This window comes from Euleptes europaea, chromosome 3, assembly GCF_029931775.1.
Source record: "Euleptes europaea isolate rEulEur1 chromosome 3, rEulEur1.hap1, whole genome shotgun sequence".
NCBI lineage: Eukaryota > Metazoa > Chordata > Lepidosauria > Squamata > Sphaerodactylidae > Euleptes > Euleptes europaea.
The window spans coordinates 32806600-32823183 of NC_079314.1; positions in this window are offsets into that span (position 1 = coordinate 32806600).

Genomic DNA, 16584 nt, shown 5'->3' on the forward strand with positions numbered 1-16584 from the left:
AAGTCTGTGGGTTTAAAAGGCTGTAACTCTGTTCCAGATTGAACTGGTGAACCCTTCTGATCCAGTGTTGTGATTTTTATGCAGATTCTTGTGGGAGAAAGTGCACAATTACATCCTTTGAAGTCAGTGGGTTTAGGAGGATGTAACTCTGTCACAGGTTGAACTAGTGAACCCTTATGATCCAATGTGATTTTTATGCAGATTCTTGTGGGAGAAAGTGCACAATTACATCCTTTGAAGTCAGTGGGTTTAGGAGGATGTAACTCTGTCACAGATTGAACTAGTGGACCCTTCTGATCCAATGTGATTTTTATGCAGATTCTTGTGGGAGAAAGTGCACAATTACATCCTTTGAAGTCAGTGGGTTTAGGTCGGAGGATGTAACTCTGTCACAGATTGAACTAGTGAACCCTTATGATCCAAAGTTGTAATTTTTATGCATGACACTGATCAACCTAGGCAGAGACAGCTTCTAAAATGTTATGGGTTCTTAAAATGCTTAAAAAGTATATGTAAAGTGTCTCGGTCTTATTTCTAACTATTCTGAAAATAAATAAATAAAGCGCTTTAAGCATGTCACTTTTCCCTTGTGGTGGTTCTTATTCTTGCTTCATGGTCATGGGTGTCCTTTTCTTTGTTGAACTCTCTGTACTGGTAGTTGTCTTTTGGGAAGCTTTGCATCCTTCTCTACTTGAATTATTACTTACATGAAGAGAAAATCACAAATGTAAGCCACCATACCTTGAGATAAGACTGGTCTCCTCTTGTATGGCTAACTGTGGAGCATGTAAAGAGTGCCTTGCGCTTCCCAGATTTGATGGGGTGCAGCTGGCACTCGTGACCGTATTAAGGGCCATAGCTCAGTGGTCAAGCATCTGCTTGGCATGCAGAAGGTCCCAGGTTCAATCCCCGGCATCTCCACTTAAAGGGATTAGACAAGTAGGTGATGTGAAAGACCTCTGCCTGAGACCCTGGAGAGCCGCTGCTGGTCTGAGTAGACAATACTGACTTTGATGGACCAAGGGTCTGATTCAGTATAAGGTAGCTTCATGGGTTCATGTGAAAGAACCTGAAAAATATGCTAGATCCTGCATTACTACTGGATAAGCAAGTCAATGCAGCTGCAAATAAAATGCTTTCTTCCATCTTCATTTAGCCCAGAAGATGGCTCCTTATCTTGACCTGACCAGTCCGGCCACATGGATCCATACCACAGTTACCTTGAGGCTAGACTATTGTAATGCACTCTGCATATATTTGGCCCTAAAAGCAACGAAGAAGCTCCAGTTGATATAGAACAAAGCTTCTTAAACTGTGGGTCACGACCCCATATGGGGCCGCGTAACTGAATGAGGGGGTCGCGAAACAAGCACACCCATCTCATTAGTATGCAAATTTGCTTTCATCTTTAATAAATGGTAAAATTATATGTATACCAAATAATTGTTTTAAAATAAATGTCTTTATGCTTTATTATCAGTAAATGTTTGATTTGTATACCTGTTTTATATCCCTATATACCTGGGGTCGCGTAAAAAGGGGTCAATGAGTGGGAAAAGTTTAAGAAGCCCTGATATAGAACACCACAGCACGGTTACTGTCAAACACTAGGGGGAGTATGCACATCACACCCATTCTCCTGGGGGTTACCACACTTTGTATTCCCAGCAATGTATTAAGAGTTTGAAAATGTTGTAAAAAACATCGCTTTAAAAGGGTTTTTGGATACCACGGCTTATAAATGGTTGGAAGACGTCTTCACAGCTTAAGGGGCCAAACAAAGTGCGAACAGTATTTTTTATAACGTTTTCAAACTCTTAATACATCGCTGGGAATACACAGAAAGTGCGAACAGTATTTTTTATAATGTTTTTAAACTCTTAATACATCGCTGGGAATACCTAGTGCGGTAACCCCCTGCTGTCACTCCGATCAGTGATTGGGTTCAGTTCAAAGTATTAATGGCCTTGAAGTGCTCCGCGAAACATTTCCTAGTGCTCCATGAAGAGATTTGAAATAAAAGTACTACTGTCATTTAATTTAGTATATAGGTGCTTGGTGAAAATTAGTGCTCCATGACGAATTTCTCTCCTGAAAAGAGCTCCATGACTCAAAACGTTTGGGAACCGCTGCTCTAGGGTAAAGAGACAGGCCAGGTCGGACCATCCAGTACCTCTTATTTTAAAATTAAATACTCCTCAAGCAATTCAGTCTCTGTCTGCTCCTCCCTGAAATGTCAAAATGTTTAGAGCCAGTGTTGTGTAGCAGCCGGTTAGAGTGTTGGACTAGGATCTGGGAGATGCAGATTTGAATCCCCACTCTGCCTTGGAAGCTTGCTGGGTGACCTTGGGCCAGTCACCATCTCTCAGCCCATCCTTCCTCACAGGGCTGTTCTGAGGAAGAAATCAAGGGGGAAAGACCGATGCAAGTTGTTTTGGGTCCAAGTTGGGGAGAAAGCCCATGTCTAAATACATAAATAAATGTTAAACAGGAGTCACAAGAGACATGTGGGCGTGCTCCCATCCAAGAGGCATCTGCAGCTGGAACATGGAGCTCTAAGAAGAGATGTCACTTTGCAAACGTGAGGTGGCAGCCTTCCCACCCCATCCAGTTTCATTTCAGTGGTTTGGATAAAAGATGAAGGGTCCCTGTCTGCATGAAGAATGTTGTATAATTTAAAAGTTTGCCATCCTCCTGCAAGACCAACAAAAACACAAGCACTTTTTTTTTTGAGAGCCAGCGTGGTGTAGTGGTTAAGAATGGTGGTTTGGAGCAGTGGACTGTAATCTGGAGAACTGGGTTTGATTCCCTACTCCTCCACATGAGTGCCGGCGGCTAATCTTGTGAACTGGATTTTTCTCCCCACTCCTACACACGAAGCCAGCTGGGTGACCTTGGCCTAGTCACACTCTGTTCAGCCCCACCTACCTCACAGGGTGTCAGTTGTGGGGAGGGGAAAGGAAGGTTTGATTCTTCCTTAAGTGGTAGAGAAAGTCAGCATATAAAAACCAACTCTTCTTCTTTCTTAGGATCTGGTTTAATGCCACACCTCAAAGCTTCAGCTCCAAAGGTCCTATCAGGCAGGCCTGATTCATCCCAAACAGTTGGCGGCCCCAAGCCGCTTCCTTGTGCAGTCTCAGAGGCTCGTCCTTCCTAGGAAAGCAACATTGCATAAAGTGACATCTGGGTTTAAACTAAGCCCAGCCAGTTGGCTGTCGTTTGCATACTTCCTTTATGACCTTGCCCGGATTTGTAGTCCTGGGGGAATCCCAGCTCTTCCTAGCATCACTAACAACAAGGAAGTGGGAAGCAAGAATAGCTTTCTGGTGTTCGTGGTCTTGCAGGATTGCGACAGGAATCAGGAGTCAGATTAGAAACCAGCATTAGAACTTCTGCTCCTGTCTGGGGGGCACAATGGATACGAGTTCCCAGGCTCTTTGGAAACTCTGGGGCTGTGGTTCAGTGGCAGAACATCTGTTGGGCATGCAGAAGATCCCAGGTTCAATCCCTGGCATGTCCAGTTAAAGGGACTAGGCAAGTAGGTGATGTGAAAGACCTCTGCCTGAGACCCTTGAGAGCCACTGTCAGTCTGAGTAGACAAGACTGGCTTTGAGGAACCAATAGTCTGGTTCAGGATAAGGCAGCTTCATGTGTTGGTTCACGTGTGTGCTCTCTGCCAACATCCTAACGGGCATCCTCGAGGCTTGGGGGCTGTTATTGCTAAAGACAGCAACCACCACTACCTCCTTCAGGAGAAAGATGTTAAACAAGGGGGGGAAATTGTGGGATGAGAATAATAGATGAGACTTAGTGTTGCCAAGTCCCTCTTCACCACCGGTGGGAAGTTTTCGAGGCGGAACCTGAGGAGGGTGGAGTTTGGGGACGGGAGGGACTTCAATGCAGGGAGGGACTTCAATGCAGCCATTTTCTCCAGGTGAACTGATCTCTATCAGCTGGAGATCAGTTGTAATAGAGGGAGATCTTCAGCTAGTACCTGGAGGTTGGCAACCCTAATGAGACTGCCTTTATATATACTATTATAAAGACACCATCACACTAGGGTTGCCAACCTCCCAGTTGGGCCTAGAGATATCACATAAGTGCAAGCAATCTTTGGATGAAAGAAATCAGTTCCCCTGGAGAAAATGGCTGTTTTGGAGGGTAGAAGGCGTTAAACCCTACTAAGGTCCCTAACCCCCAAGCCTGAGATTCCCAGGTTCCACCCCCAAATCTCCAGGCATTTTCCAACCAGGAGTTAGCAGTCCTAGTGGTCTCAAATATTATGCAGACTCTACTGTCTCTATGCAGGTGCAGAGTTCCGTTCCGCAAAAAAAGTAGTCACAACCAGCTCACCTGGGATCTGGGTGGCACAGCTTCCAGCTCAGCTTAGGATGCATCCTCCAGGCAAACATGGAAGCTCCAGCACCTCTCCTTGAGGAAACTGAGTTCCACAATGTCCAGCCAGGAGGACATTCATTTCAGGCTGGAGACAGACAATAATCTGTCACAGGGTTTTCAAGGCAAGAGATGAGCAGAGGGTGGTCTGGCATTGCCTGCCTCTGTGTAGCGACTCTGGACTTCCTTGGTGGTCTCCCAATCAAGTACTAACCAGAGGCCATCCTGCTTAGCTTCTGAGACCTGATGAAATCAGGCTAGGCTGGGCTATCTAAGCTCCTGGGTCATATTAAGAGTTATTTGACCCAGACTGAACATAGGGAGCTGGACCTTTTCTTCCCCACCCCAAAGGCAGGAGATATCTTTTCTGAAATAAAAGGGGCTCAAGTAACTTGCAAATTAAATTTCCCATGGTTTTACTGAACAGTTCTCGGTACACATGGAATTCGAACAAGCACACACCCCACCGTATATTGGGAAATCCAGATGGGTGGGGAAAGCAGCCTTGCATCATTAGACAGGCAAAATTAGGCCCTTGGTGACAGCCTGGGTATGTAGCAATTAGCCCCAGGGGGAAACCCTGCTGGAAGGAAAGACACAGCTCTGACAAATCCCTTTCCATTAAATATGGGAGAGCCATGGAGTGGCAGCAACCCATTAGGAGCTGGTGGGTCAGCTGGCATAGCTGGGTTCTGCCCCTCTGGGGAGGTGTTGGATGTTATTTCTGAAGCGGTGTTATTAGGAGCTTCCCAAAGGTGACTTCAGAGAAAAGGCTGCAGGGCAAACCACCAGTATGAACGCTGGAAGAAATACAAGGATGGTTCAAAAATAAATATTTTCTGGTCTGGTAGCACTGGACACCGCAAAGCCTTTTGCATTAGTATTCATGCCTGACTCCTCCCTGCTTTGGCTCCTGAGACATTAAAAGATCTAAGAGAGTAGATTCAGGAGGGACTGGGAAGCTAAAACATCCCTGGGGCAAGCCAAGCTGCCCCTGCAGTGCCACATGGACCGCTTCGTTTGGACCCAACCAGCGACCCCCCCAGCCTGGTCTGAGCCAAGCGACCCTGCAGCGTTACCAGCAGTGCTGGAACTTGGCTCGCTTGTGACTGCCAATGGCCCCTCAAGATAAAGGGCTGGCACGGCCTAGGAGCTCTGAGCACACGATTTGGGCAAGGCAGCTTACCAGAAGGACACCTGGCCTTTGTTTCATGTGGTGTGTTCATTTGGGGACACAGTTCTGCTTGGAAAGAATGCTTTGGCTTTGAGAGGAGCGGGTGTGTGTTTTCTTTCATCGGGGTGTTGGGAGGGATGGGTGATAAGCTGTTGGGAAAAGGCGAGCAATGGGAGTCTTGCCTTAGAGGAAGGACTAAGAAGTAATGTTTTAAAATGTAGCAAAACAGTATTCGAGACCAGCATTACCTGGAAGATCAACAAGATTTCCAGGGTGTGACCTTTTGCGAGCCAAAGCTCCCTTTGTCCGAGGAAGGGAGCTTTGACTCTTGACAGCTTATACCTGGGGTCTCCAACCTTTTTGAGCCTATGGGCATCTTTGAAATTGTGACATAGCGTTAGGGTTACCATCCTCCAGGAGGTAGCTGGAGATCCCCTGCTATTACAACTGATCTCCAGCCGATAGCGATCCGTTCACCTGGAGAAAATGGACGCTTTGGCAATTGGACTCGATGGCATTGAAGACCCTCCCCTCCCCAAACCCCGCCCTCCTCAGGCTCTGCCCCAAAAACCTCCCACCGGTTGCAAAGAGGGACCTGGCAACCCTACATAGCGTGGTGGGGGCAGACACAAAATGACTGTTACAGGAGGCAAAGCCGGCCACAAAATGGCCATTGCAGCTTACTTTCAGTTACTCAGTTACCTACTGCTGTAGTAGCAGCTGCTGCCAAAGCGCCATCAAGTCGCAACCGACTTATGGCAACCCCTTTTTGGGGGGTTTTCATGGCAAGAGGTGGTTTGCCAGTGCCTTCCTCTGCACAGCAGCCCTGGTATTCCTTGGTGGTCTCCCATCCAAGTTCTAACCAGGGCTGACCCTGCTTAGCTTCCGAGATCTGACGAGATCAGGCTAGCCTGGGCCATCCAGGTTAGGGCCTTTAAGGTATTGCTGAACTCAAATTTTGCTCTTCTATTGTAGATCAACAAGGCTTACCCACCAGAAACTCTAAAATGGTGCAAGTCACTGATGGTCAAAAAAGCAGGATCTGCATATATGTTAGTCTTAATTGAGAATTAGAAAAGATTGAAAGGTAATGTTAATTGATTGTATCGAATATATGAAAAAACAATAAAAAATTATATATATATAAAAAAAGCAGGATCTGCATTGCAAACAAATGGGATCTTTATGTTTCCTAATGGAAAATCCCCTATATCTTTTTGAACTTTTTTAGTGCTTCCCTGTTTTGAAGAGAGTAAGAACATAACTGAATCCTCTCAGCAAGGCCAGACAGATTTGGTTTCTTACCTAATTAATAGGAATTCCCATTTGAAACTTCCTGCTTTTACTTTTAAAGATCATAGTCACGTGACATATTGTGTGTGTGTATATATATTTGCTTTCAGACCCTGTGTCTGAGGGTGAGCTCAGTGTGAACTAAACGCTTGTGCTTTTCCAGATGAAGCTTTCTGACACAGAACATCACAGCACACTGGTTAAGAGTAGAAATCCGTGGCCCAGAACCAGCAAATGACAATCAGCAACTAGAAGCCCGTTTTTTTGCCAGCAAATCTCCTCTTTCCACCACACTCTATTGGTACAAGAAGTAGGGTTGCCAGATGCCCCCTGGTCACTGGTGGGGAATGGGGTACCGGTAGGATTGCCAAATCCAGGTTGGGAAACCTCTGGAGATTTGGGGAGGACAGGGACCTCAGTGGGGTACAATGCCATAGAGTCCACCCTCCAAACCATCAGTTTTCTCCAGGGGAACTGATCTCTGTAGTTGGGAGATGAGCTGTCCCACCTGGAGGCTGGCATCCCTAACAAGAAGCAGCTTGGAGAAGGAAAATGTCCACATTATGGACCCCCATTCACCCCCTCCCTCATCAGGGGTAGATTGTCTTCCTCCCACTGTTCATTTTTAAACGCATGTGTGTGGAGGAAACTGTGGCTGTTCATGCTGCTGTAGATCAATACACAGACAGTTCACAACTGCAAGCTTATCTGATTGATTCACACCCTCCCTTCTGGCCTTGTGGAAGAAATGGAAACGTTTTTATTCTTGAAGGTCTCTGAATGATATTTTTAAACTGGTGCTAGTGTTTAATGCCTTGAAATGTTCCGGTATTATTATGGCGGTTGTTTTAGAGTGTTTTCATGCCTCTATGGCATGTTTTTACTGGAGGCGTTGTTTTTACATTGTAAACTGCTTCGTGCATCTTTTTTATTATTAAAGGTGGCCTCAGCATGGCTTTAAATACTTTTTTTTCTGCCATAGTTTTGGCTGTGAATGTGTCACTGTCATCCAGATCAGCATGCTTACACATGATGAGAAATAAATAATTGGAGAGGAGACAAAAGAGCTTTTGTTGATAGCTTTTGTTTAACAAACTGCATTTTTCCCCATCTTGAGACGTCCTCCCCTTCCTCCAGCATGGTGTAGGGGTTAAGTGCAGTGATTTGGAGTGGCAGACTCTAATCTGGAGAACCGGGTTCGATTCCCCAATCCTCCACAAGCGCGGCGGACACTAATCTGGTGAACTGGGTTGGTTTCCCCACTCCTACACATGAAGCCCGCTAGGTGACCTTGGGCTAGTCAGCTCTCTCAGCCCCACCTACCTCACAGGGTGTCTGCTATAGGGAGGGGAAGGGAAGGTGATTCTAAGCTGGTTTGATTCTCCCTTAAGTGGTAGAGAAAGTCACCACATAAAAACCAACCCTTCTTCTAGGACAGGGGTGGGGAACGTCAGGCCCAGGGGCCGTTTAAGGCCCATGAAATCATTTGGTCTGGCCCTTTGTGGGTCCTGGCAGATCTCTAGCTCAGAAGGATCTAAGACTGGCGATCTGCCCCCACCCGCGGACAGGAATAGCCTCTATTCAAGGTAGACGTGAGTTTGTTTTGCCAAGAAAAAGAACCTTTTGCCCCCTTGCAGAAGAGTCGTTAGCTATGGAGCTGCTAGGACCGCCCAAGAACCTGTGTTAATTCTTTCCCACCTGGGTCGTGGAGAAACATATTCCCTCTGTACCACAAGAGGGCTGGGGGCTGAAGTGGCGACTATGGAGGGGTTAAAGGGGGCAGGGCCAGAATGGGCGGGGGGGGAGTTCTTAGCTAGTGTGTCCTCATTTCATCCCTGCAGGCGGAGGTAGCAGGAGCCAGCTGTAGAATCCGGCCCCGACCATGTGGAGCAGGAGTAACTCTGGCGTGCGGCCGGAACAGACCATCCTGTGCCACCATGTGGACAAGTGCACCACCGGTTAGATGCCTGCCTTCTTGCCCATGCGCGTGGGGGAGCTTGGTCAGGGCAGCTGCCTACTTGGGGCTTGGTCAGCTAATTTTTAAATTGATAATTTTGTATGGCCCGCAAATCATGTTATAAATATCCAAATGGCCCTTGGAGGAAAAAAGGTTCCCCGCCCCTGTTCTAGGACCTTCAAAACGACATTCCTATTTCAGGTTTAGCAAGCATAACATTACATGCAATGTGCCTTTAATGTAATCAATTAACCCTTCATGGATATAAGAGTCAAATCTGGTTGAGATATTTTAATAAAACTGTCATCAAGTCTCTTGACTTACAGCAACCCTATGAACGAATGTCCTCTAAAACATCTTATCACTGACAGCCTTGCTCAGGTTTGCAAATTGAGGGCTATGGCATCCTTGATTGAGCTAGCTAGTCCATCTTATATTGCGTTTTTGTCTTTTCCTCCTTCTCACCTTCAACTTTTCCTGGCATTATTGTGTTTTCCAGTGAGTCTTGTCTTTTCATTATGTGACCTGATGTGTTAATGTGACTAATTTGGCACATTTTGTCACTAATGTGACAATTTGGCACTAATTACACTAATGTGTAATGGAGGGTGCACTACTACAACAAGTGGGGGACGGTCAACTCCATCCGTGCGCGTACTTCTCAAAAATGTTCATGCAGTCTCAGCTCAATTGGCCGGTCTGGGAGAAAGAAGTGGCCGCAGTTAAGAATGCCCTCACAGTGTGGAGACACCCGGGCCCGATCCATCCGCTCTCTCAATGAGTTTATGCGAGCGTTAAGACGACGGTTTGAAGAACCGTTCCAAGGGGAGAAGGCCAAGGCTGCCCTCCTACAGCTTCATCAAGGATCCTAGTCAGTCAGAGACTTTGCTGATGAGTTTCAGAGACTTGCGAGTAAGATCATGGATTGGACTGAGGCTACCCGGGTGCATTATTTCCCAGAAGCTTTACACCCCGAGATATTAATCTGGGCTTATATGCAATGGGATCCAGCCACCCTAGAGGAATGGATCCTACTGGCGGAAGAAGTAGAAAGCCGCCGCCAATTAATAACCCTGGCCCGACATCGGGCCAAGGAGGGAGGAAGCCAGAAAACCCCTCCGAGGGCCGCAGCTTCTGTCCCGCGGAGACCGGCTCAACCCGCGCAAGACCGAGTGTCACGCTTTCAAAGGGGAGCCTGCCTCGTTTGCGGTGCCATGGGTCATTTTGCTGCGGCATGCCCATTTCGTTCGGAGCAACCAACTCCCGCTCCCCGCCCGGAGGGGACACCTCGAGGAAGAGGAAGCGCTCGGAGGAGAGGCACCGCTACGGATCGCAGTGTTGCCCCAGGACGGAACGCGCCCCCAGCCCTCCACATCGAGGAGCCAACACACGAGCCTTCACCAGCAGACCCGTCGGGGTCCCGGATTACAATTGCCCCAACAGGTTGGCAGGAGAATTGCCAGGTCCCTCTTCACCACCAGCGGGAGGTTTTTGGGGCAGAGCCTGAGGAGGGTGGGGTTTGGGGAGGGACTTCAATGCCATAGAGTCCAATGGCCAAAGCGGCCATTTTCTCCAGGTGAACTGATCTCTATCGGCTGGACATCAGTGGTAATAGCAGGGGATCGCCAGCTAGTACCTGGAGGTTGGCAACCCTACTTCTAGCCTGTAAACCATGACCCACCAAGTTAGAGCCTCTCTTAACAGCTTGGCGCACACATGGCAACAGCTGCCAAAACAGGAAGGCAAAATCAGTTCCACGATGGGGTTTTATAAAGAGGAATTTAACTCCCATCATTAGGAAGGGTTTTCTTGCCAACCAGGGCCTAGCGCCCTATCCCATTTCCCAACAAGAGGGCTTCTCGCCCTTGGCACAGCCCGCCTAAAGCAAAGGCGAGGTTTCCTCGGAGGCTTCCGCTCTGGGGGGGACCTCCCCTTTTAGAAATTAGCCTTTAATCTCGGGCTGTTCCCTCCTCGCCGGCGATTTCCTGCTCGATCAAGAATTACTTACAGTAACCCGCCGTTTGGTGGGAAGGAGGGCACGACCAGGCCTACTGCATTGCTACGGGCAACCGGGTAGCCTTTACTTGAATCTAGCGAAAGTTGGGGGTGGGGGGAAATGGAGCCGGTTGCCGCAATTGTGCAGGGGGCTGCAGGGAAGTCGAGCAAGTTGAACTGTGACATGCCTTCCGTAACATAGGTCACTAGGGTTGCCAACCTCCAGGTAGTATTTGGCAAGCTGCTATTACAACTGATCTCCAGCCGATAGAGAACAGTTCACCTGGAGAAAATAGCTGCTTTGGCAATTGGACTCTATGGCATTGAAGTCCCTCCCCTTCATAAACCCCGCCCTCCTCAGACTCCTCCCCAAAATACCTCCCGCCGGTTGCAGAGAGGGGCCTGGCAACGCTATAGGTCACAAGTTCATCAGTGTCAACTGCTTCCCTAAAATCCCAGGAAATGAAACCGAATCCTTCCATTCTGAAGAGCAGTTTCTAGTTCAAGTGGAAGTTGCTGAGAAACGCTTGAAAAATAGGAAATTTTGCTCTCTAAGGTGGTTTCCCCCATTGCTGCCACCGCCACCAATACAGCGAAGCAGCAGTGGGGCATCCACCTAGCAAGATTCCCCTCACCATTAGCCATTCTCCTGCCCCCGGGAGGGCTTTTCCAGGGTTCCCCCCCCAATCAGCAATTGAACATCGTTCTATCAATATAACATCACACAGATTGCTATGCCCGGTTCTCTGAAGTTCCAGCTTTCGGGTTTTTTTTGTTAAAGTAAAGCCTATACAGGATGGAAAGGCAGCATGGTATAGCTAGATCTTGTCCGCTCTCAGAAACTGAACCCAGGGCAAACAACCAATGCAGAGAGGTGAGAAACCAGGCACTGGTAACCTCGGGGGTTACCGCACTTTGTATTCCCAGCAATGTATTAAGAGTTTGAAAATGTTGTAAACATCGCTTTAAAAGGGTTTTTGGATACCACGGCTTATAAATGGTTGGAATACACACACACACACCCATGCACATGGCATACAAAGGCATGGCTGTTCTTTCTCAAAAGCAGTGTAGCCAAACAAAATGGAGAAGGGGAGAATGTTGTAAGTTGCTTCAGGTCCCCATTGGAGAAACGTTGGGTACCTAAGTAAATAAAGCAGGGGAAAACCTGGCTTGCGGATGAGGAGGAGAAGATGCAAACAAACCAGCTTCAGCTGGGAGGCCAAACTGAAGTAGCTCCTCTGAGTGAAACAAGCATATATTGAGGGGGGTTACCGCACTTGTATTCCCAGCAATGTATTCAGAGTTTGAAAATGTTATAAAAAATACTGTTCGCACTTTGTTTGGCCCCTTTAGCTCTGAAGACGTCTTTCTGCTGATCCCGCCCAGCCAGTGTGGTGTAGTGGTTAAGAGCGGCGGACTCTAAATTGGTGAACCGGGTTTATTTCCCCACTCCTCCACATGCAGCCTGTTGGGTGGCTTTGGGCTAGTCACAGTTCTCTCAGAACTCTTTGAGCCCTACCTTCCTCACAAGGTGCCTGTTGTGTGTGTATGTGGGGGGGGGGGGAGCCGCTTTGAGTCTCCTTATGGTAGAGAAAAGCAGAGTATAAAAAAACCAACTATTCTTCACATTGGGGCCATTTTCCCTGCCTCAGCCCTTTGCTGCAGCCACCCCCACCAAGCATGCTAATCTGTCATTGCTCCTTATGAAGTCTGGCACATAAGAGGTGATCTACTTGCATCAGAATTTAGAAAGCAAGTCAAATTAAAAATGTTATTGTTTTCAAATCCATAGCGTAATAAGGGCTGCCACAGGAAAGAGTAAAGACCTCTCTCTGCTGCTCCAGAGTGCAAGATGAGATCTGATAGGCCTACATTTTGTGTGTGTGTGTGTGTGTGTGTAAAGAGCCATAAAGTGCTGGCGTATGGCAACCCAAGTGGTTTTCAAGGTAAAAGATGCTCAGAGCTGGATTGCCATTACCTTCCCCCATGTAGTGACCTTGGACTTCTTTGGTGGTCTTCCACCCAAATCCTAAGCAGGGCCAACCCCACATAGCATCTGAGATCTGCTGAGATTGGGCTAGGCTGGGCCATCCAAGGCAGGGCAGGCTTAAGTTACAAGGAGGGAAAAGTTTGGTTGAACATTAGGGGAAACTCCGCTTGACAAGAAAGCCAGTTCCCGGGGTGGGGGGTGGGGGGAATCTCCAATGTCAACAATCCCATGGAGACTTTGGGAGTTTTGAGATAAGGAAGTGGGGCACCACCACATGAAGGTTGCCAATTCCAGATCAGGCTCCACCTCCAAATCTCCAGAAATTTCCCAAGCTTCAGTTGGCAACCTTAGAAGGGAGGATTTTTTTTTACCTGCTCAGGACACCCTTCTTATTCTGTTCTCTACTCTACTCTGCAGCACCCCCTCCCCCTCCACCCATCTTCACGATCTGCTCCTCTGTCCTTTCAGGCAATGGCATCCTCTCCACCATGTAGCTGAATGTTTGCTGTTTGCCATAGAAACGGTTGCTTTAGCAACAGAAGGGGGAATTCCATCCTGTGGTCCTTGCACTCCAGCTTCACAGCCACTGTCACTACCAAGGCCAGAACCCAAAAACCGCTATTAGGCAGGCCTCGTTACATCTTGCACAAAAGAATTCCGACTCTAGGATATGCAAATCAAACAAAAGAAAGCCCAATGTCAGTTCTGCCTCCCTGGAGACTGGAGAAGATAAAACCGTCCCCAAAGCCACGTTAACCATGCAAGAAAATCCTCACTACGTGCCCTTTTGGATCACTTTCAGGGCTTTTGCCAAACAGTGCCATGCCCACAATGGGGGCACACACTCCTTTTTCCTTTTAATGCTGGGCATGTTTCTTTAAGCCACATTTCTTGCACTGCTGGAGAAATGCAATAAATGTTACATTGAGGTGAAAACCCCGAAGCTGAAGTATGGGCTGCACAGGCCAGGAAGATTAAAAGGTGAAGCATCACCTGCTGATCGTATTTGACTTGCACTATGTAATCCCGCCTTGAGACTTGGTGGAAAAGGCAGATGATCAATAATGTAAATAAATGAATAAATCGGAAAGTAGGTGGGGAAGCCACAGCAGTGATGAGAAACATAGCAAAATATCTCCCTCCCCTCCAAAATTGCAAGCCTTGACCAATATATTAAATCAACAAGGACTTCAGGGGAATTAGTCAGCAGGGGGCAAGCTTTAAGAGGTGGTACTGTAACTTGGCACATTTTTTAAAGACTATTTTGGTCCTGATGCACAAGTGAAACAGGGCATCATTCTGATGAGGAGTAAAATTTGTTGATTAAATTCTGAATCACAAGTTGCTCAAGAGCATGAAAAAAGGTCAGCTATAAAGCAGCTTATGATGAAAGGCAGCCACATTTAATCACTGAGGAAGCAGGTGAAGGCACCACCTTTTTCAGTGTGAACCTTTAGGAAACATGACAGGAAGAGCTGTATTTTGCCCCACCCTGGAACTAAATTTCGTACTGGGGCCCGTCTGGACTACACATGAGGTCAGTTGACAGGGGAGACCTCCCTCTAGAAGAAGAGTTGGTTTTTATATGCCGACTTTCTCTACCACTTAAGGAAGAATCAAACTGGCTTACAATCACCTTCCCTTCCCTACAACAGACACCCTGTGAGGTAGATGGGGCTGAGAGTGTGACTAGCCCAAGGTCACCAGCTGGCTTCATGTGTAGGAGTGGAGAAACAAATCCAGTTCACCAGATTAGTCTCCACTGCTCATGTGTAGTGGGGAATCAAACCTGGTTCTCCAGGTCAGAGTCCACTGCTCTTAACCACTACACCATGCTGGCTCTTCTACAGACAGCTAGATGAGAGTGTTGGTCTTTGGAGTGGCCTTACTGGTCTCCATCAGGCTCCAAAGCTCAGTCATCCTCATGCTAAAGAGGGTGCACCGTCTTATTTCCACTGCTGCATTTTGGCATCTAAAGACCTTGATATTATTACCTGAGCCAGACATATGTGAGGAGCTCTGAACCTCTAGAACAAGCATCATGGAATGCAGGTGGGTTTACTTTTGGGTAAGCATGCAAAGAATCAAGCTCCAAGAAGAGCATATGCGGGATGTGGATTGGGATAGGCCATGATTGAGCCTCTTGCATGTTCCAAAGATCTCTTGGAAAGTGAGCTGCTGTGAAGAGCACTCTTGTGTAAAGGAGGGAGCCCCTCCAAACATAACGGAGTTTCCAGTGAACAGAAATAACGGGGGCCAGAGAATAATGGAAGCAAGAGGAGGCCAGGGAAAGTGAGCCAAAGCGGGTCAGCACTAAAGGGAATGCTCCCGTTTCCCCGCGAAGAGAAACCAGCCTGTGGAAAACTAGGCGGCAAGGTCAGAGTGGCAATCCACGCCTTCCCAAAATGTGCAGCCAAGGCAGTTGTTGCCTTCATAAGAGTGTAGACAACGCATGGCTTTGCCGAAGTTTTCTTGCTGGGTTTACCTCCACAAGGGCAGCCTCGGAACATTAGCCCGATAAGCAGCTCAGGGTGACCTCAAGCACACGTTGAGAAGCACAAAGTTAATACCCCACAGCATTGTGCAAGCCCTGAAGGGGGAAAAAATCCTCCATATTTACCCAGATTCATATTCAGGAGGGGTTGGGTGAACAAAACAGAAACTAGAGAATGCTACCCTGACCGCACATTAGAGCATTCAGGGCACTTCAACATCTCTATAGCCTGAACGATCTTTTCAGCAACCTCTCTACGACACGGATCCCCAGCCTTCTCGATCCTGCAGGCACATTTGGAATTCTGACACCGCACAGTAAATAACAAAACGCAGTAACAAAATGGCTGTCATAAAATGGCTGCAGCAGGAGGTGGAGCCAGCCATAAAATGATTGCCACAACTTAACTTCTGTAACGCAGTGCAGATCCTTGTGCTGTGGTGGCAGGCTGCTGCCAAAGCAACATTTAAAAAAATCTGCACCACCAATCACATCTCCAATAGTCTATCAGAAGCCTTGCTGGCCAAAAATCCTACCTGGCTCAACCCACTTCCTAAAAACACTTGGCAGGCACCAGAAAAGATGTCGGCAGGCACCATGGCGCCCATGGTTGGGGACCCCCTGCTCTAAGATAATGTTATAATTACCCTGATAGTAGATGGGGGGGGGCTGCTTGAGGCAAATTGAATAGCACCTTGCCCAAGCCCACCGAGACTGGTTTAGCTCAAAACTCCTTGGGGCAGTGGTCGGCATCTGAGGCACTGCACTACACTGCAGTCTTGATGCATAAGGAATGCACCGTTCAGCCTTGGTGGTGGGAAGTGCTGTCAAGTTGCAGCCTACTCAAGGCTATCCTGTGGGGTTTTCAAGGCAAGAGACAAGAAGAGGTGCTTTGCCATTGCCTTCTTCTGTGTGGCATCCCTGGACTTCTTTGATCAGGCTAACCTGGGCCAACTTGTGCTAAAAAGAGGTGCTGGTCCCAGATGCAAGACCCTTTGAATAGGAAGCTCCTGCCCCCTAATGTTCAGACGTGGGGGGCTGTCCTTAATGCGGTGTGAACAAAGTACACTGCCTGAGCACCCTGCTACTCAAAAGAAGAGTTGGTTTTTATATGCCGACTTTCTCTACCACTTAAGGGAGACTCAAACCAGCTTACAATCACCTTTCCTTCCCCTCCCCACAACAGACACCCTGTGAGGTAGATGGGGCTGAGAGAGCTCTGAGAACTGTGACTAGCCCAAAGTCACCCAACTAGCTTCATATGGAGGAGTGGAGAAACAAAT